Source organism: Pleurodeles waltl, chromosome 5, assembly GCF_031143425.1.
Source record: "Pleurodeles waltl isolate 20211129_DDA chromosome 5, aPleWal1.hap1.20221129, whole genome shotgun sequence".
Classification (NCBI taxonomy): Eukaryota; Metazoa; Chordata; class Amphibia; order Caudata; family Salamandridae; genus Pleurodeles; species Pleurodeles waltl.
Genome location: NC_090444.1, coordinates 80,459,555 through 80,477,360, shown reverse-complemented (window position 1 = coordinate 80,477,360; position 17,806 = coordinate 80,459,555). Strand labels below are relative to the sequence as shown.

General features: G+C 43.6%; 1 protein-coding gene and 1 long non-coding RNA gene across 8 annotated transcripts in view; one reads left to right on the top strand and one right to left on the bottom strand.

Moving 5' to 3' along the window:
* Positions 1-17,806, top strand: part of MAPRE3 (microtubule associated protein RP/EB family member 3) — a 664,975-nt gene that overhangs the window by 184,755 nt on the left and 462,414 nt on the right. The window lies entirely within an intron of this gene.
* LOC138295378 (uncharacterized) overlaps positions 1-17,806 on the bottom strand; it is a 382,460-nt gene that overhangs the window by 206,450 nt on the left and 158,204 nt on the right. Inside the window, exon 4 of the long non-coding RNA XR_011203586.1 lies at positions 13,367-13,428. This is a non-coding gene — a long non-coding RNA (uncharacterized lncRNA). The remainder of the gene's footprint in view (positions 1-13,366; positions 13,429-17,806) is intronic.

Sequence of the window (17,806 nt, the reverse complement as noted above, 5' to 3'; positions counted from 1 at the left end):
GAACATTTACAGTGGATGCACAGGAACAACAGAATGCAAGTGGCCGTTTATGGTGGGTTTTGTTTTTTGCGCACTTTTATTTACCCTGAAATGTCCTTGCCTCAAAAATGTAATCAAAGTTGCATTTCCTGCTAAAATATAAATGACGGATTTGCATTTTGCAAAGTTTTGCCACCATTTTATTTATTGACACAAAGGCAAAATACATGAATTTTGGACAGCTCTACTATGATTCCAAATGCATGTTGAGATTCGAAGATTAGTTTCACTGATACTGATTCTCTAAATCAGGATATCGAATCTCAGATCACAATTGTATTTTTTTTTAACACTTATATTACACATAGATGCACAAACATCTTTGTGATTCCGGCTGAAAGGGATCATGTGGCCAAAGACTAAGTGGTATTGTGATTTTCCAAGCTTAAAAACGCTAGGATATCTAGATTTATGTAACAGGAAAGAGGCATGTATTATTTGCATTAGCATTTATTCTTCTCCGTTGTATGAAAATACTACTCTTTCATAGTAGCAAAACCTGACTGTTAATATAAGTATCTCAGCATTTCAGAAAACGCTCACTTTTATTATTACTGTTATGCACAGCACTTAGAAAGAGCAGAAGTGCAGTATGACGGTATGAATATATTTTTGCTTTAACCTGGCCAACAAAAGCCCAGATTTTCCTTTTACTGAATCTTCAAGTCAACATTTTATGTTAAGATGGGAGGCTCCTAATATATGTGCACAACATCAGATGGTTCATGATGTATAGGCTTTAAAGTCGGAACATTTGACCTATTAGCAAATTTCCATATGTCTTCTAAACGCTCCTGTAAGGAAATGCCTCTTTTTGCATGTTCACCCCCACATTTTTGGATTGATGTTGCTGTTCTTTTTTTACTCTGAGAGTGCACTAAAGGCTACTAACCAGACCTCAGTGCCAGTGTTTTTACCCCAAACAAATTGCATGTCAAATTGGATACACCCAATTGGCAAGGCCTGACTTACAATTAAGTCCCTAGTATATGGTACCCAGGACATGTAAGACAGTGTGTTCGCTCTGGGCTGGAGCACTGTTTGTGCCACCCTTTGTGTGACTGCAGATTGAAAGGACAGTGCTTCCACTGCCTGTTCGGCTTTGCCATTTAAACCAATGGCAAAGCCACCCTATCCTTTAACATTATATGTAAGTCTCTCCAAAGGAAGGCCTGTAGAGTCCTATGACAGGTAGCTATATTTTGTTAAGTAACACACATGTTTTATGATGTGTCTTAGCAGCAACACTTCCAAATTGTCATTATGCTGTGGGCAAAGTTGGTAGCCCCGTTGGCTAACAGATTTACCGGGTGGCATTGCAACGAGGCTAATTTTTGACTGGAACTACCAAATTGGGTCATGTAAGGTATCAAATTAATAGTGACAGTAAATGTGCTCTGAAACTTAGGTCGAAATTAATGTCACTATTAATACTTGGCAATTTTTAGAAAAGTTACCACTCTGTGTTCTGCTTGTCCAGTGGCCTCACAAAGGCACACATATACAGACTGCTTTCTGTCTTCCTGGGAAGACATGTGAGTGACTCCCAGGCTCAAGGACAAAGGCAGTTCCGCCATAGCGAGGTGTCGCCTCCTCTGCCCGGATGGCCACACGGCTTCCCCTTTGGACTAATCCCACCTTTGATGGGCCGCCTGCCCCAACACCCCTGAGCAAAATGCCTTTTTCCCTTGTAGACAGTATGGAGACTGGGCCAGAGGCAGGAAATTTGTCCCAAAATCGGTTCTACCGTGGGCGTGTTGTCCCCAGGTAGCCACTCCTCTAGGATGGGCTACCTTGCTCCTTACGACCGAGGAAGGGTCGTGCCATCTTGATGGGGGAAAGAATGTGGCATTCCAGGATAGCCAGATGCCACACAGCACAGGAACTTCATCACTAGGTGGGAGGGGACCTAGTAGCCCATTTGCTCTTGACCGCGTGGTCCCATCAGGGCACTTTCCTGGGATAAATATGGCACCCCTGCATGTTGACCTTCAGTACTTGCTGGAGTTGGAAGGAGGACGAGAAGAAGACCACTTTGTACCTGTTGGAAGCGCACAAAGAGGCTGACACGCTGTCGCAACTGCACCTGTCGCACTTTGGGCTAGCGGAGTTTGTAATTGTATTTATATAGCGCTTACTACCCCTGAAGAGATATTGAAGTGATTTTTGGCTAGTAGCACACTACTTCAAAACCCAAAGGATCAGTGGTAGATTAGTATCGGAAAATATGAGTTAATTTTAGCAGTGGACATGAGTCTGTTAGTTGGATCAAATAGAATAATGGAGGGATGGAAGAATCTAGTAAGTGTTAGTTGGGAGATCATAGTAGTAAGATGAGGTTTGGGATGAATAAAGGAACGATGGAGGAGGAAAGTATCTGTACAAAAGGTTTAGGGAGATCATATTAAAAGGAGGTTTGGGATCGGTCAAAGGAGAGGTACATGAGGGAAGAATTTAGTAGGGTTGTTTGGGAGATCATGGTAGTAAACTGAGGTTTTGGGGGAGCCAGGAGGGATAGGGGAGCGAAAGGTCTAGGAAGGGTTATTTTGGCGATCATAGTAGTAGAATGAGGTTTGGATGAGTCAGAGTGGAGATGGAGGATAGATTGAGAGAGGTCTAGGGTGAGACAGTAGTGCATTGGAGAGAGTCACTTGTTTTTTCTTTTGTACAATAGAAGTAAAGTAATAAATATATGGATACATGATTACATAGAAAGGAAGATATTATATTGAGATTTGCTGTATTGTGTAAATATTGACTTGTTAAGCAGGCCTAAAGAGTATCTATATATTTTAAAAACCATAGTTGTTCTATATATTTGTCACTGAAAACAAACAAAGGATACAGGGATGTTAAAGTTAGGAGATGCAATAAAAAAAAAACATAGAAATTCACTTAAAAAAAAACAAAGGTTACAGGGACTTTATAGTTGGCCTCACATTTTAAACATGCCAAACCATAGAAATTCACCCGTTGTAGTTAGTTATCTCAATTAACTATAACCTGTGCCCTAAGGTAACTATAACTGTCGCCCCGCCCCCACCATGCACAGTTATCTGATAAGTAGTTTTACTGCAGATGTTGCAGTGACATTATCAATGATGTTATCAAAGATGTCATGAGCACTGTAGTTTGTGCAGTAATTAGGAGTGCATGGCGAGGGCACGAGTTATAGTTACCTTAAGGCACAAGTTATAGTTACTTGAGATAACTCAAACTATAACTGGTGAATTTCCATGGTTTGGTGGTTTGGTATGTTTAAAATGTGAGCATAACTGTAATTCCCTGTAACCTTTGGTTTTTTAAAAGTGAATTTACATAGTTATTTAATTCTATTTCCTAACTATAATGTCCCTGTAACCTTTGTTTTTTCAGGGAATTTGCATGTTGTTTTTAATGTAAAGTAATTTTCATTACTATACACTAATCCAACCACCGCCACGCACAGCCAAAGGCCATGCGTGGCGGTGGTGGGCCACAGGTCCTGGCCTGTGGCCAACCTCCCTAACCACCCAACCCCACGATGCACGTGGCCCTTTGGCTGTGCGCAGCTGGAGTTGGCCTCAACCTTTCTGTCTGGGTGTAAGAATAGGTGTGCGATGGTGTCTCTGGGGGTGACAGTGTCTGTTTGGGTGTGAGAGTGGGAGCATCAGTGTCTTAGTAGGTATGTCTGTTTCTGTGTGGGTCTGTGACTGGATGCATCATGGTTTCAGTGGGTCTGTGATTGGGTGTGTGAGTTTCTGAGTGGGTCTGTGAGTGGGTGACAGATTGAAAAAGAGAACTTGTGAGAGGGGTAGAGAGACATTTTTTTACACTTTGGTGAATCATATACTTAGAATGACGTATTTCTTGACAAATTGAAAACAAAAATGTATTTGTCAATTAAAAAAAGTGAGATCACCTTTCATTATGGGCCATAAACTTTTTGAGATTAAAAACAAATTAAAGTAGGAAAATGACCACAAACACAGCTGGACTAGAACCCTCAACTTTCAGTGTGAGGGTCTGTGACCTTAACCATTATGCCACAGGTGAGTCCTTCTTCTTTGAAGTCATTGCATGGAGAGACCATTGCAATTAAGAGAAAGACTGACAGAGAGAAAGAGAGGCTTTTAGGCATTAATGAATGAAATAAGTAGAAAAAGATGTTTTAGGACAAATAGAAAAAAGTACATTTGTCAATAAAAACAAGTGAGATCACCTTTCTGTATGAACCTTAAACATTTGAAGTTGGAAAAAAAAAATCAAAGCAGGGGATTGACCTGAGACATACCTGGATTAGAACCCCCAGCTGTTAGTATGAGAGTCTGAAACCTTACCATTAGGCCAGGGTTCTGCAAAGTCAGTCCTGGAGAGCCGGGCCCATGCCAGATTTTTAGCATATCCACATTTAGAAAAATGTAGATTTCTGAAACATCTTGTTTCTAAATGTGGATATGCTAAAAATCTGGCATGGACCCGGCTCTCCAGGACCGACTTAGCAGAACCCTGCATAAGGCCATTGGTGACTCTGTATTGTGCTTTGTCCAGACAAAGCTATGACATTTAGCCCACACACTTTGAGCAGAAAGAGACATGAATGTTACATTGCTAGGAATGTTTAGCAGCCTAAACACTAGTAAATAAATGGACCCACTGTCTTGAGATAGTAGGCTTTGAACCATCAACCTACTGAGTGACAGTGTAAGAGCTTTACCAGTAGGCCAGAAGAGACTCTGCTCTGCTTTTCATCAAAGCGTAACAATAACATTTGAACTACACATCTTGCTAGTCTTCCTCCTTCAAGTTATTGAATGGAGAGACCTTTGCCATAACAATCTCTCGCTCTCTTTCAGCCCATTATGAGATGGAAGAGAAAGAGAGTGACAGTACCGTGGGAGGTGCCTCAAGGCCCAACGGTCCTAGCCAGCTCCCTACGCCCCGTGGAAGCCAGCATTGCTCCCTCAAGCAGGGAGCTGCTTTTAATAGCTGGAGCAATGTTTTCATCTGCCTTCCCTGCACGCATATTTGCGTGCAGGGAAGACTGATGAAAACTCTGCTTTCTGCAAGGGAGAGCTGTTTCATAGCTCTCTTGCACAAAGCAGACTTTCTTTGCTTTAGCTTGGTGGGAGCTGTCAGCATTACCATTTGAGTATGGTGGTTCTGTAGAAAAGAGCAATCTCTTGAGTAGTCTTCTGAAGATTATCTAGTTATCTGGTGATCTAATATTTAACCCTCGGGTGCCCGGTACGAGCTGGTCTTGTCCTCCCCCATGAGCCTTCCACCCACCTCCCCAGAAAACCTATTAGATGCTAGGGAATTAAAAAACAAATAAATAGTGGGGTGGTGGCTACCAACCGTATGGGCATGGTTATGCCCCCACCCCAACTAAAGGGGGTAACAGTCTTTTAGCTCTCCCCGCACACTAAAACATCTTATCCCATGGCAAGCAAGAGTGCATTTGATTATTTTGGAGTTTTGTTTTACATTTGGGCCATGAGAGCTTGTCCAACTCTCAAAATCGTCACACTTGGAATGGTGAGGGCTCCACTTTTTGGACTTTGGGATGCTGCCATGTAGAAAAATCTACGAGACCTAGACAGATCTGAAAACTAAACATCTGGGTCCAACCTACCCCCGCAAAAAGAAAATAGTTTTGTATTTGATCATTTTGATGTGTCCACATAGTGTTTTGGGGCATTTCCTTTTGCAGGCACTAGGCCTACCCCCACAAGTGAGGTACAATTTTTAACAGGAGACTTGGAGGAATGCATGGTGGAAGGAAATTTGTGGCTCCTCTCAGACTCCAGAACATTCTGTCACCGAAATGTGTGTCAAAAATGTTTTTTTGGGCCAAATTTTGAAGTTTGCAAAGGATTCTGGGTAAGAGAACCTGGTGAGAGCCCCACAAGTCACCTTATCTTGGATTCCCCTAGGTGTCTAATTTTCAAAAATGTACAGGTTTGGTAGGTTTCCCTAGGTGCCGGCTGAGCTAGAAATCAAAATTCACAGGTAGGCACTTTCCAAAAAACACATCAGTTTTCAGTGTAAAAATGTGATGTCGATGTTGCGTTTCCTGTCGCGGGCATTAGGCATACGCACGCAAGTGAGGTACCATTTTTATCAAGAGACATGGGGGAACACAGAATAGCAGAACAAGTGTTATTGTCCCTTGTCTTTCTCTACATGTTTTCCTTCCAAATGTAAGACAGTGTGCAAAAAAGACATCTATTTGAGAAATGCCCTGTAATTCGCATGCTAGTATTGGCATCCCAGAATTCAGAGATGTGCAAATAACTACTGCTTCTCAACACCATATCTTGTGCCCATTTTGGAAATACAAAGGTTTCCTTGATACCTATTTTTCGCTCTTTTTATTTCACCAAATGATTGCTGTATACCAGGTATACAATGAAAACCCTTTGCAAGTTGCAGCTCCTTTATTGGCTCTGGGCATCTAGGGTTATTGATGAACCTAGAAGCCCAATATGTATGTATGTATGTATTGTGTATTTATAAAGCGCATTCCGGACCGAAGGCATCGAAGCGCTAACCAGGGTGAGGGTGTGCCGGCTCAGGGGGAGACTCAGGGTTAAGGCTTATCGCGGGAAGAGCCAGGTCTTAACCCGTTTCCTAAAAGTAAGGTAATTATGTTCTCTCCTCAGTTCCAGCAGGAGTGAATTCCAAACCTTAGCAGCTGCAATAGTGAATGCTTTGTCACCCCACTTAGTCTTTTTGGTGCGGGGGACTTGAATTTGATAAGTGCTGGCAGAACGCAGCAGCCTTTTAGGTCTGTACCACTGTAGTTTAGTCGTCAAAAACTTAGGACCAATCCCATGTGCAGCTTTGTGGGTGATACAGAGGGCTTTAAAAGAGATCCGTTGGACTACCGGAAGCCAGTGCAAGCTTTCAAGGCTCTTCTTAGCAGAGGCAGAGCGTGGCAGGTTCAGTAATAACCTAGCAGCAGTGTTCTGCATCAGCTGCAGTTTATTTAGTGATCCTTTATCCAGATTGAGCAAAAGCGCATTCCCATAGTCCAATCTGGAAATGACCAAGGCCAGAGTAGCAGTAGTTCTCCATGGTTGTAGGGAAACATTTTCTTCAGTTTCTTCAGAATCCACATACAAGTTTTAATGATCTGATTAACCTGGGGTTTAAAGGTTAGACGATCGTCAAACAGTAGTCCTAAGTTCCTAGAGGTTGACCCTGGCACATATCCCCGTAACCAGAAGAGTCCAGCAGACTTAACAGTAGATTACTTTTGAAAATCTGTCATAGTAGAAAAAAGTTAGAGTAAAACGTGGCAAAAAATTGCTTTTTCACCTCCATTTCAATATTGTTTTATTCCAGCTGTTATTTTCTGTAGGAAAACCTTGTAGGTTCTCTATAAATGACCCATTGGTGAATTCAGAATTTTGTCTACTTTTCAGAAATGTTTAGCTGTCCGGGATCCAGAATTGGTTTCACACCCATTGCTGTCACTAACTGGAAGGAGGCTAAAAGCACAACAAATAGTAAAAATGGGGAATGTCCCAGTACAATGCCAAAATTGTGTTGAAAGATGTGGTTTTCGGATTCAAGTCTGCCTGTTCCTGAAAGCTGGGAGGATGTTGATTTTAGCACCGCAAACGCTTTGTTGGTGCCATTTTCAGGGGAAAAAAACCACAAGCCTTCTTTTGCGGCCCTTTTTTCCCATTTAAAAAACAAAAAAAAAGAAATCGCTGTATTGTGGATAATTTCTTGGTTTCCTTCAGGGGAACCCACAATCTCTGGGTATCTCTAGAATCCCTAGGATGTTGGAAAAAAAGGACGCAAATTTGGCGTGCATAGCTTATGTGGACAAAAAGTTGTGAGGGGCCTAAGCACAAACTGCCCCAAATAGGCAAAAAAATAGGCTTGGCACCTGAGGGGGAGGAAAGGCCTGGCAGCAAAGGGGTTAAGAGTAATTAATTCCATAGTTTGGCTACTTGAACAGAGAAAGATGTACCACCTACTGCCTTTTTCTTGTATGGTGGGGTTTTCCTGCAGGGTGCCGATCTTATGCGGAGGTTCCTTTGAATGAATTTGGTGAGTTTTTTTCCTGATGAAAAGTGATCCTGTTCCCTGTATTGCTTTATGGGTGATACAAAGCATCTTGAAGGTGGGTCTTCTGGTATCCAAAGTTGCGCCTTCAGTGTAGGGAAGATGTGGGCTTGTGGCTTTACATGTAGGAGTAGTCTGGTAGCAGAGTTCTGAGTCTGTTGTAGTCTTTTCATAGTTAGTAGAGGTGATCCGTGGTATAGGCCATTGGCGTAATCCAATTTAGATAATACAAGCGAGAAAGTAGCCTGGGCTTTGTTTGGAAATACCAGGTGGGGGAAGATGCATCACAGAGTTTTTATAGTGATGAAGCTTGATCTTGCTAACTTATCCACTTGAGCATTCATTGTTAACATAGAGTCCATAGTAATTCCAAGGCATCTTACTTTCCTAGATACTTTAGGAGGTGGTCCCAGATCGGCAGGTCACGCGCAGAGTGGGTCATATTTTTTCCAGTCGCCACATGTGAATATTTCTGTTTTGGAAGCTTTCAGTTTGAGATGGCTCCTTGACATCCACTGATCAATGACTCTGAGGCAACTGAATATTTTAGAATTTCCGATGTCTTTGGGGCTTTCCAGTTAAAGTAGTATTTGTATGTCATCTGTATAGTTGTAGCAGGCAAGCTCAAATTCATTGGTCATTGCCGGGAATTACTTCTTGTAGATGTTGAAAAGCACAGGTGAGGTGATTGAGCCTTGAGTGACCCCTGCTTTTGGACCCTGTTTTGCCTGCCTGGCTCGGGTAAAAGGTGATTCCCAGTCCAAAACATAGACTCGAAGGGTCAGTTGCCTGACCTCCCAGAACAGCACTGGGAACATTAAAGCTGAAAGAGCCCAAATCCCATTTCCGTTAGCTACAGCAGAAGCTTTACCTCGACTGGACACTGGGCACCTAAAAAGACAATTTGGAGAGAGCCAAAAGGTACACTTGCTTCTGCTGGACCCATGGGTGTTGGTTGTGACCAGATTCATCGGCCAAGAGGGACACTACCTCCTACCAAAGGTTTGCACTGTGACCATTGTGTTGTGAAAGGTCTACATCAGCATCCTGTGGGCCTCTGCATAGAGAACTTTGTGGGACACCAAGGTCCGTGGACAGTCTCCCCCACTCACTTGTGGACAGAAGACTCAACCTGACTTCACCCCGTCAACTGCACAGCTTTAGGAGCATCCTAGAGCATCTTTAGCCTGCATCCCTCAGCATCAGGACGACTCTATTTTCATCTATGGGGATCATCCTGTGAAGTTGGAATGTTGCTCAAAAAATGCTCTGTTGGCCACGTAACTGTCCAAAGTATCCTTGCTGGGCCCCCTAGACCTCTGCCCTGCCGGACTTGGCTGCCTAACTCGGGCCAGTGTATTGAAACTAACTTTTACAAACTTTTCAAAAAGTTTCCTAACTTTTTGTTGGCCAGTGCTTATTTGAAGTTTATATAAAAGTTATTTATTACTTATAAAATCTGTATCTCCAGAAACATCTAGTGGATTTTGAGGATTAACGCCTCTAAAGAGTTATAAAAATCGACTGTGTTTTTATAAGTTGGTGTCCTGTTTCTTTCGTGTCATGTGACTTTCTTATTCTGTTGTTTGGTGCTGTAAATGCTTTGCAAATTGTAACTATTCCCAGCCTTACTGCTCGCAGCCACAGCTAACCTGGGTTAAGCTTAAGGTTAACGTACCTGACTGGACCCAAGGTGGTGTTTGCAAGTGTACTGCACAGTAGGGCTTCCCAGCCATACCATATAGTACACCCAGATCCTCACAGCCCCAAAACTACAAGTTGTTGATATGATGGTTTCTCTCTACAGGTAAGCCCTATGAGCACTGATCTATTACAGTTTATCTAAATTCCTCACAAACTCACTTGTAAGACATAGATGGATGAAAATCAGAATTTTAAAACTGATTTCTGATGGATACACCTACTTGTGGATTCCTCACCTAAAGAATTCTCCCCTCGCGCCAGCTTCGACGGAAATTTCTTCTAGCTCTGCACGTCGACGATGACGTCACAATAGCCCAACTCCACGCGACGCGTATGACGTCATCTAGGCAATAAGAAGCCCTCGTCGACGTGCAGACATCAGTTCCCTTTTTTCCGTGCCTTCGAATAACGTTTTTTCTTCGAGGCTAACAGGGAGCTACAGTTGCACATCTGTAGTTACAATGTCGTAGCCAAGAAAATCTGGTTTTAAGCCTTGTAACCAGTGTGGGGGTCGGATGTCGGTTACTGACCCCCATGAAAATTCTATCTGGTGCCTTAGTTCCGACCATGAGGTCGAGTCATGCGGTTCCTGCCAGCGCATGAACCCTAAGGCGCTAAAGGAAAGAGAGGCTAAATTGTTCCTGGCCCGTTCCAAGAAGAGGAAGGAAAGGCGGCATCAGAGAGAGTCCTCTTCGAAATCTTCGAAGACTCATCTTCGTCATGGAGACTCTCGGCGCCGTCACGACTCCCGGCGCCGATCGAGTAGAGGTCGGTCCAGGTCCAGGTCTGCATCTCCATCAGCTCGGCGCCGTTCGACGTGGGAGATTAGCCCGACCATCACTCCTCCGCCTCCTGCGACTCCGACTTCACCTTTGTCGGTGTTTGGAGTAGAGCCTCTTCAAGAACCGGCGGCTTCTCCGAAGCAGGAGTTGCCTGGCCCATCATCGGCTTCTATGCCGGCGCCAACACCGCAAACATACCCGGCTTTCCCGGCGCCGGGTACGGATCCTGCGGCATTTTTACATGCCATGTTCAATATCTTTTCCACCATGGCGCCTGGTGAAGGGCATGCGGGTCCGTCGGGCCCTTTAGCTTTTAATTTGGGTGCTCCGGCTCCTTACAAGCCGTTGCCCTTCATGCCATTTTTGCCGCCTGGAGCCGCTGCGGCACCGATGCCCTTGGTGTCGCCAAGGAGACCAGTTACGCCTACAACGTCTGTGACTCCGGCGCCGGTGGATTCTCCATGGATCCAGTCTACTGTCAAGGTGCCTGTGGCGCCAGAGGGTCCGGCGTCGGATGGATCCGAAGAACGGCACCAGCGAAGATCTTCGGCGTCAGCCGACACCTTATCAACGCCGGGTCTCGAATCCAGACTCCGGTCCAGACGTCTGGCTTTGTGCCTCCTGGAGGAAGAGGAATACAGCAGGTAACATCTGGAAGAAGGCGAAATCTTGGAGCCTTCGGGTGATTTTCAGGGTCTGGACACTGCAAGTGGTATTGATACTTCCCCTGAATGGGATTTGGCTTCCCCTGGGGAGTATACCGAAGAGGCTGCATCTTTTCATGCAGTAATAAGAAAGGCTGCAGACTTTTTAGATCTTCCTCTTCCGGCTGCTGAGGTGAAAAGGAACCTTTTGACGGAGGTGCTGCATCCGGCCTCGGTGGTGGCGGAGCCTCTCTTGCCCTTCAATGAGGCTCTCCTGGACCCCATCAAGGACATTTGGAGGAAACCTGTGACTTCTACAGCTGTCAACAGGGCGGTAGCAAGGCGCTATCGTGCGGCTCCAGGTGACCCGGACTTCCTTTCCAAACATCCAACTCCGGAGAGTTTTTGGTTGTTCAGGCTTCGTGCTCTTCCCGGTCATCCCCTGGTTCATTCCCCGGGACCCCTGCGGACAGGGAGTCAAAGAAAATGGACCACGCTGCAAAGAAGGCCTTTTCGTCATGCAGTATGGCCTTGAAGTCGACCAATGCAATTGGGACGTTATATTCATGCCCTTATGGAGGAAGCAAAAGGTCATCCAAACTTGCCACAAGAGGTGTTGCATTTGCTAGCGGATGCTCAGGCGGCGGCGACCCAGGTGATCCAGTCTGGGTTGGACACCTCTGACTCTGTGGCAAGCGCTATGGGCACATCCATAGTATTGAGGCGTCAGGCTTGGCTGCACTCACAAGGCTTTTCTACAGATGTGCAGGCGACTCTCCTGGATCTGCCTTTTGATGGAGAAAAACTCTTTGGCACAAAGGCAGATTCTGCTGTTGAACGTTTCAAAGAGAGCAGAGCCACAGCGAGGTCGTTAGGACTTCAGGCAGCTACTTCCTCTTCCTTTAGGTCATATAAGAAGTTTAGGGGTTTTGGACGTGGCTCCTCCTTTCGTGGCAGATTCCAGACACCACAACAATCTGCAAGCTCCCTGCCTTACAGATCCTTCAGAGGCAGGGGCAGAGTACGTACAAGAGGAGCAACCCAGCAGCACTCTGCCTCTTCTTGGAAGTGGGACGGTGATACCATGTTGGTTATTAATGAGATGAGATAATAAGCAGCTGAGAGAAATGCCATTGATAATACTGACAGACTCCAGTGCGGAGAAGCTGAAATCTAAAAAAAAAAAAAAACTTCTTAATGACACACGGTACTCATCTGGATTATTTGTATTCAAATAATGTTATTATTAGCTGTGGAAATTCTTAATCTACTGATTTCACGCTATAGAGAAGTCTAGTGTTCTACCTTGACTTTGGCTGATGTTAGTGAATTAGAAGACTCACTAAGAGGGTGACAACTGTTTAATATTTTGCCAAACTTCAAATATTGGTAGTTTTGCTGATATTGCTTGCTTTACAAACATATGAATGGCCTCTCATCTACTGACAGGTAATAGTTTTAAAGAGCCAGACAAGAATAAAGCAGAACACCACTTAAAAGGTTGAATTGAAGAAGTGGTCAAGCGGTCAGCATTTGCTATCTAGATGAAACACGGAAATCATCTCGAGATTCTACTGATCCCACAGTACATAGGGGCTTTTTGGCTTTGTAAGAAACTGCATCTTCACCTCCCTGGCCTTCTAGGGTTTCTGAGTCAAACCCACAGAACACTTGTACTGTGCATAGTGCCTGGTCCCAAAAATCAGTTTTAATCCTATTTACATCAGAGAATAAGCCCCAAGCCTAAAATAAATCAGCAATCCCACAATCCACATCTGACAAAAAGACAGAGTATCAGACCAGACAGGAAAGAAGTTGCCAAATCTCTGTGACTAGCCTCCCACTAGCTGGCGCCCTTTAAAGAAGAAAAAGAGAACTCTTTCGGGAAGGACATAGCTGTGGTACCTGGTAAACAATGTCATCAATCCTTATTGGGCAAAATGTATTTTTTGCTGTAACCCCTTTTATAATTTTCATATATACCTAGTCCCACTATCTATCACCCTTTAGGGATCTGGAATTTATCCTGGTAGATGCACAGGGGGCAGCCTGAAAGAGGTTTAAGAGCGGTCAGTATGTCGAATGACTGAAATGTGAAACCGAAGTGAGTAGGTCAATCAGTGGAGGAAAGCTTACCTTGCCAATGGAATCCGGTGCAATGTATCAGGCATCCACGAAACCGGTCATCACTATGCAACCTAAGAAAAAAACAAAGTATAAAAATAGTAGCAAGTACCGTATCCCTACGAAAAACGTGGACAGCTATACCATAGAACAGTAAGATTACCATGGAAACTGTTTCATGGCGGCTTTCTTAGAGGACTAACAATTGAAGTGATGCATGTTACTAAGCAAAACCAACATGCCTGTTTTGTTTATTTCTTCTGCTTTATTGAGGTTGATAGTTTGTGATCAGGCACATTCTAAAAAAGATAAATGTATTTAAAATGACACCTTGATATCCAAAAGTAATTGTTTGTTTCACGCAGTTATTGTTTTAAAAAGGTTTTCAGGCAATTCTACAGTGCTAGAGAAAACACTTAGCAGACACACTCGCTTATGAGCAGAGACTATTAGGGCAGTTTAATTTTTAATTTTAGAGTTATTATTGATACATTGATACTAAGAGTGAGAAGCACTTTATAACAAAAGGTAATAGGATAAGTACAAAGGTAGTGCAGCACTGGGACGTCGGTCATTAGCTGGCATGAACAAAGTGAGCACAATGAGTTGGGGAAGGTTTCATTGGCGATCCTTTAGTATGGCTTTGAAGATTTGCAAGAAGGGAGCACGTTTTATGTAGGTTAAAGGGAAATTCTAGATCCTAGGTACACTGTCTGAGAAGGTGTACTTAGTGATGAACAGCCTATGAAAAGTAGTATAGATTTGCTTTGTGATTTGCGTTTTTTATCATATAGTCCCAGATTTTGTGCGAGGTCTGGATGTCTCACTGTGTATGTGATACAAACTATTTTATATGTGAAGTGAAAGTCAGCCTGGCTCAAGTGTGAAGAATAGTTTTGAAAGGGTTTAGATGGAATTTAGGTAATCCAGTTAATGTGGAGTTCCCATATTCTATGCAAGATGTTACCAGTGCCCGTTCTAGAAACTTTGTAGTCATGTTTAGGAATGAAGGGCCGCATATTGCACAGAAAATTCTATTTACATGTAGCACACTAAGGCCATCATTGCAAGCGGCCTCTTACTTCCAGTAAGGCCAATAACCATAGTTAACATCCCCATCAGAATTATTACATCTGTGGGAATACTGCAGGTCTCTCAATATCTGAACTATCATCTGGAGATTTCGGATGCTTGATGCAGCCAAAATCTCCATGTGGAAGTCCAGCCCAAAATAGGGAATTACCAGTGGAATTGGATCCTGAATTATTGATTACCCGGTAATTCATAATTTCATAGGGGACCTTCAGGGTCCAACTCTTAATGGGCCAGATGTTCCCCACCCACAAAGCTACAGTACCCGTGTATTGGTATCTCAGTGATTTGCGGAAAACCCTTCCCATTTACTTGGGCGCTCATAATGAAGGCCTTTGTGATTTCTTTGATATTGAGGGAGCTATTCAGTATGATGCCTAGGGATTTGGCTAATTTCACACTAATGTGGAAGATGTTTAGGACCTGTAGCTTAACAATCCAGTCAGGAGGGAGGACATAAGAGATGTTGGGGTAATAGGAGGAATTCACCTAGCGGTTATGACAGACAAAGGATTAGTCTACAGTGTCAAGATCATTTGTGCTATCAATCTTGAGGTTCAGCTGCATATTATCTGCATACTTTTGGAGGTCAGTACCTGCCTTGAGGAATATCACAACCAGTGCTTCTTCATACAAGTTGAGTAATAGTGGGGTAAGGATAGATCCCTATGCCTCCAAGTTGGACCATGTTGAAATCAAATAGAGAATTACCTAGTTTAGTGCACTGTGCTCTGTTAGTCACTACTGTGCCTTCCTTGTCCATCTTAGTGCATATAATGTGTAAGAGAATGTTGTGGTTGATACTATTATAAATTGCACATAGGTCAATGAGTACTAGCATTCAGTGTTTGCCATCAAAGATTTGGAAGAAGTCATTTGTGATCTTGAGTATAATGATTTCTCTGCTCTGACCAGATCTAACACCAGGTTTATGAAGTCCCATTAACTGCTGTTCTGACATATAAGTGTAGATGTGCTGTGACCCCAAGCACTCTAAAATTATCTCATAGTAACGCATGAGAACATCCAGGAAAAGTTATGAATGAGAATGTAAAACATGTTTTGTCATTTCAATATTTGTTTAATAGCATTTTTCAAAGATAGGAGACAAAAGATTGCCAGAGAAGTCATTTACAGAGTTGTATGACACATTAAAGCATTATCTGGATCACAGCATATAAGAAACAGGAGTCATATGTGCATTTTGTATCAAGGCCCCAGGTTGCTTCACTGGAAATCAGATAAAATATTAAAACAGAGAACAGAAGGTAAAGGTGGAGGAGTAGAGGGATGCATAGGCCTGGTATATACTTGGATGTCCTAGCACAAGCTTCCTTGTCTTATTGTAATGGTTTAATGTTATCTGTATTTAACCACTGATTCCATCTTGACCACTGACTCCATTTTGTGCTTAGCTTAGCTTCAAATGCCATCACATCGGTGGCGCAGGTATTTTTCCATTAGCTAGTTAATGTGTTTCCACTTTTCTCACCAGGGAAGGGAACACAACATGGGGGATGCAACGTTGATTAGAGTGTACAAGGATGAGAATTTTATGGTGGAGAAGGGTACGGCTCACTCTTCGAAATACACCTTGGGATCTGGCCAATCTTTTTGCATGTTTTTCAATAATGACCCAGTAAAGCCAGTGCTTGAATTTCACACCTTCCTCGAAGGGAGGGAGGGTTACTACAACCTTCCTCTTAAGTTTTGTTTAAAGTATATAAGGTGGGGAAGCCTGACACTGAGGCAGAAGAAAATCATTCCTGATGGTGGATACATTGCCCAGGAAAATCAGAGTCCATTGGGGAAATTCCTCCTGTCTCAGCTGTTCCAGGTTGCACAGCTTGACGTTGGCATGATGTTGGATTTGATACCCATGGTGGTGCATTTTTAATTCTTAATTATCTAGATTTATTCACTGCATATATATTCGTTGTTGATATATTGCATTTTCTATAATTATTATTATCCAACTGCTGTGATTATTTTAGTAACTGCACGTGTGTTGCTGCATTCAAATTAAGTTCTCACATTATTTTTGTATATTTGTGTTTGAGACCTGGGAAGTGCCTTAATAAATTCATTACTCAGACTGAGTGCTGCATTCTTCGCATTCTTTAGCGTTGTTCCCTCTTAGTTTGAATCAAAGCAGAACAATTGATCACCAAATGTGAGGGGTTTGGGGATGACGGGGCGTATTGGGGGCAAGAGCTACTATTACCTGACTGAGGGGATTTAAGGATGTTGCAGTTTTTTTTAGATACAGGGTGGACCACTGATGTCTGTAAGAGTCCTGCTCCTATTCTTTATTGAATATTATACTATCTGCACTCCTCAGGAAACATACCGACCCAACAAGTATTATGTGAAATGAATTTGTAGTCTTTCCAATCATAGATTATAGTTTTGATCCTCAGGTATAGGTCCAGAAGTATGACGTTGTTAGGGTCCAGAAGTATGAAGTTGTTAGGGTCTAATAGTAATGTTGGAGCTCAATATCAAGGTCCCAGGGCAATGTTTATAGGATTAAGTATAGTATGTTGTTGAAAGATCTCATTGTCTTGTTCATTGTGTCCCAGAAAGATGTAAGTAACTTCAGTGGAAAAGCATGTGTTCTTAAGTGCCTGCATCTTCTAGGCAATTCCAGAATTTCTCTGAGTTGCTAAGTTCTAGCTTGAAGAGTTTGTGTGGCGTCCAAAAACATCTATGAATCATCCAGTATCTACATTGTGAGTTTCCGTGTGAAATTTTGGACTTGGTAACTGTAGGCGGGTGTCGTCCACCTCGCCTACCAACGAACAGTCATGGCGCCGTCGGAGCACCTCCTCCGTCCCCATTACACGTCGTCAAGGAGACGCGTGGGGGCCGTACACCCGATCGGCACCGGACTTCCGGACTGCCGCATCGGAAAGGGGGAAGGACACCATAAAGGAGAGGAACGCCGAACCAGAGGGGAGAGAGACGAAAGAAGACGTCGAGACGGAGGAACCAACCGGAGCAGAACCGAGTGCGGCCAAAACGAGGACGAAGGAGCAGAAGCCCAGCCCACGCGCTGGAGCTGAAGAGAACTCACGAGAGAGAGAGAAATCCTGCCACGACCCAGGAGGGTCGTGGCTTCACAAGGTACGGGCCATATTCAGGGGCACCCACTTTAAAGGGGTAAGGGGGAGGTGGAAGGAGGAAAAGGAGACTGTCAGAAGTGGGATCAGACTTGTATACATTTCACTCCCCCCTCCTGGGCCGTACAGAGGTATTGTAAGCATGGAGGAGAAACCTACCCTCGAGGACATGATAAAACAACTGGCAGAGGGTCAACGCCACCTCCAATTAGTCTGGGGGGCGCAACAAAGGGAGGCC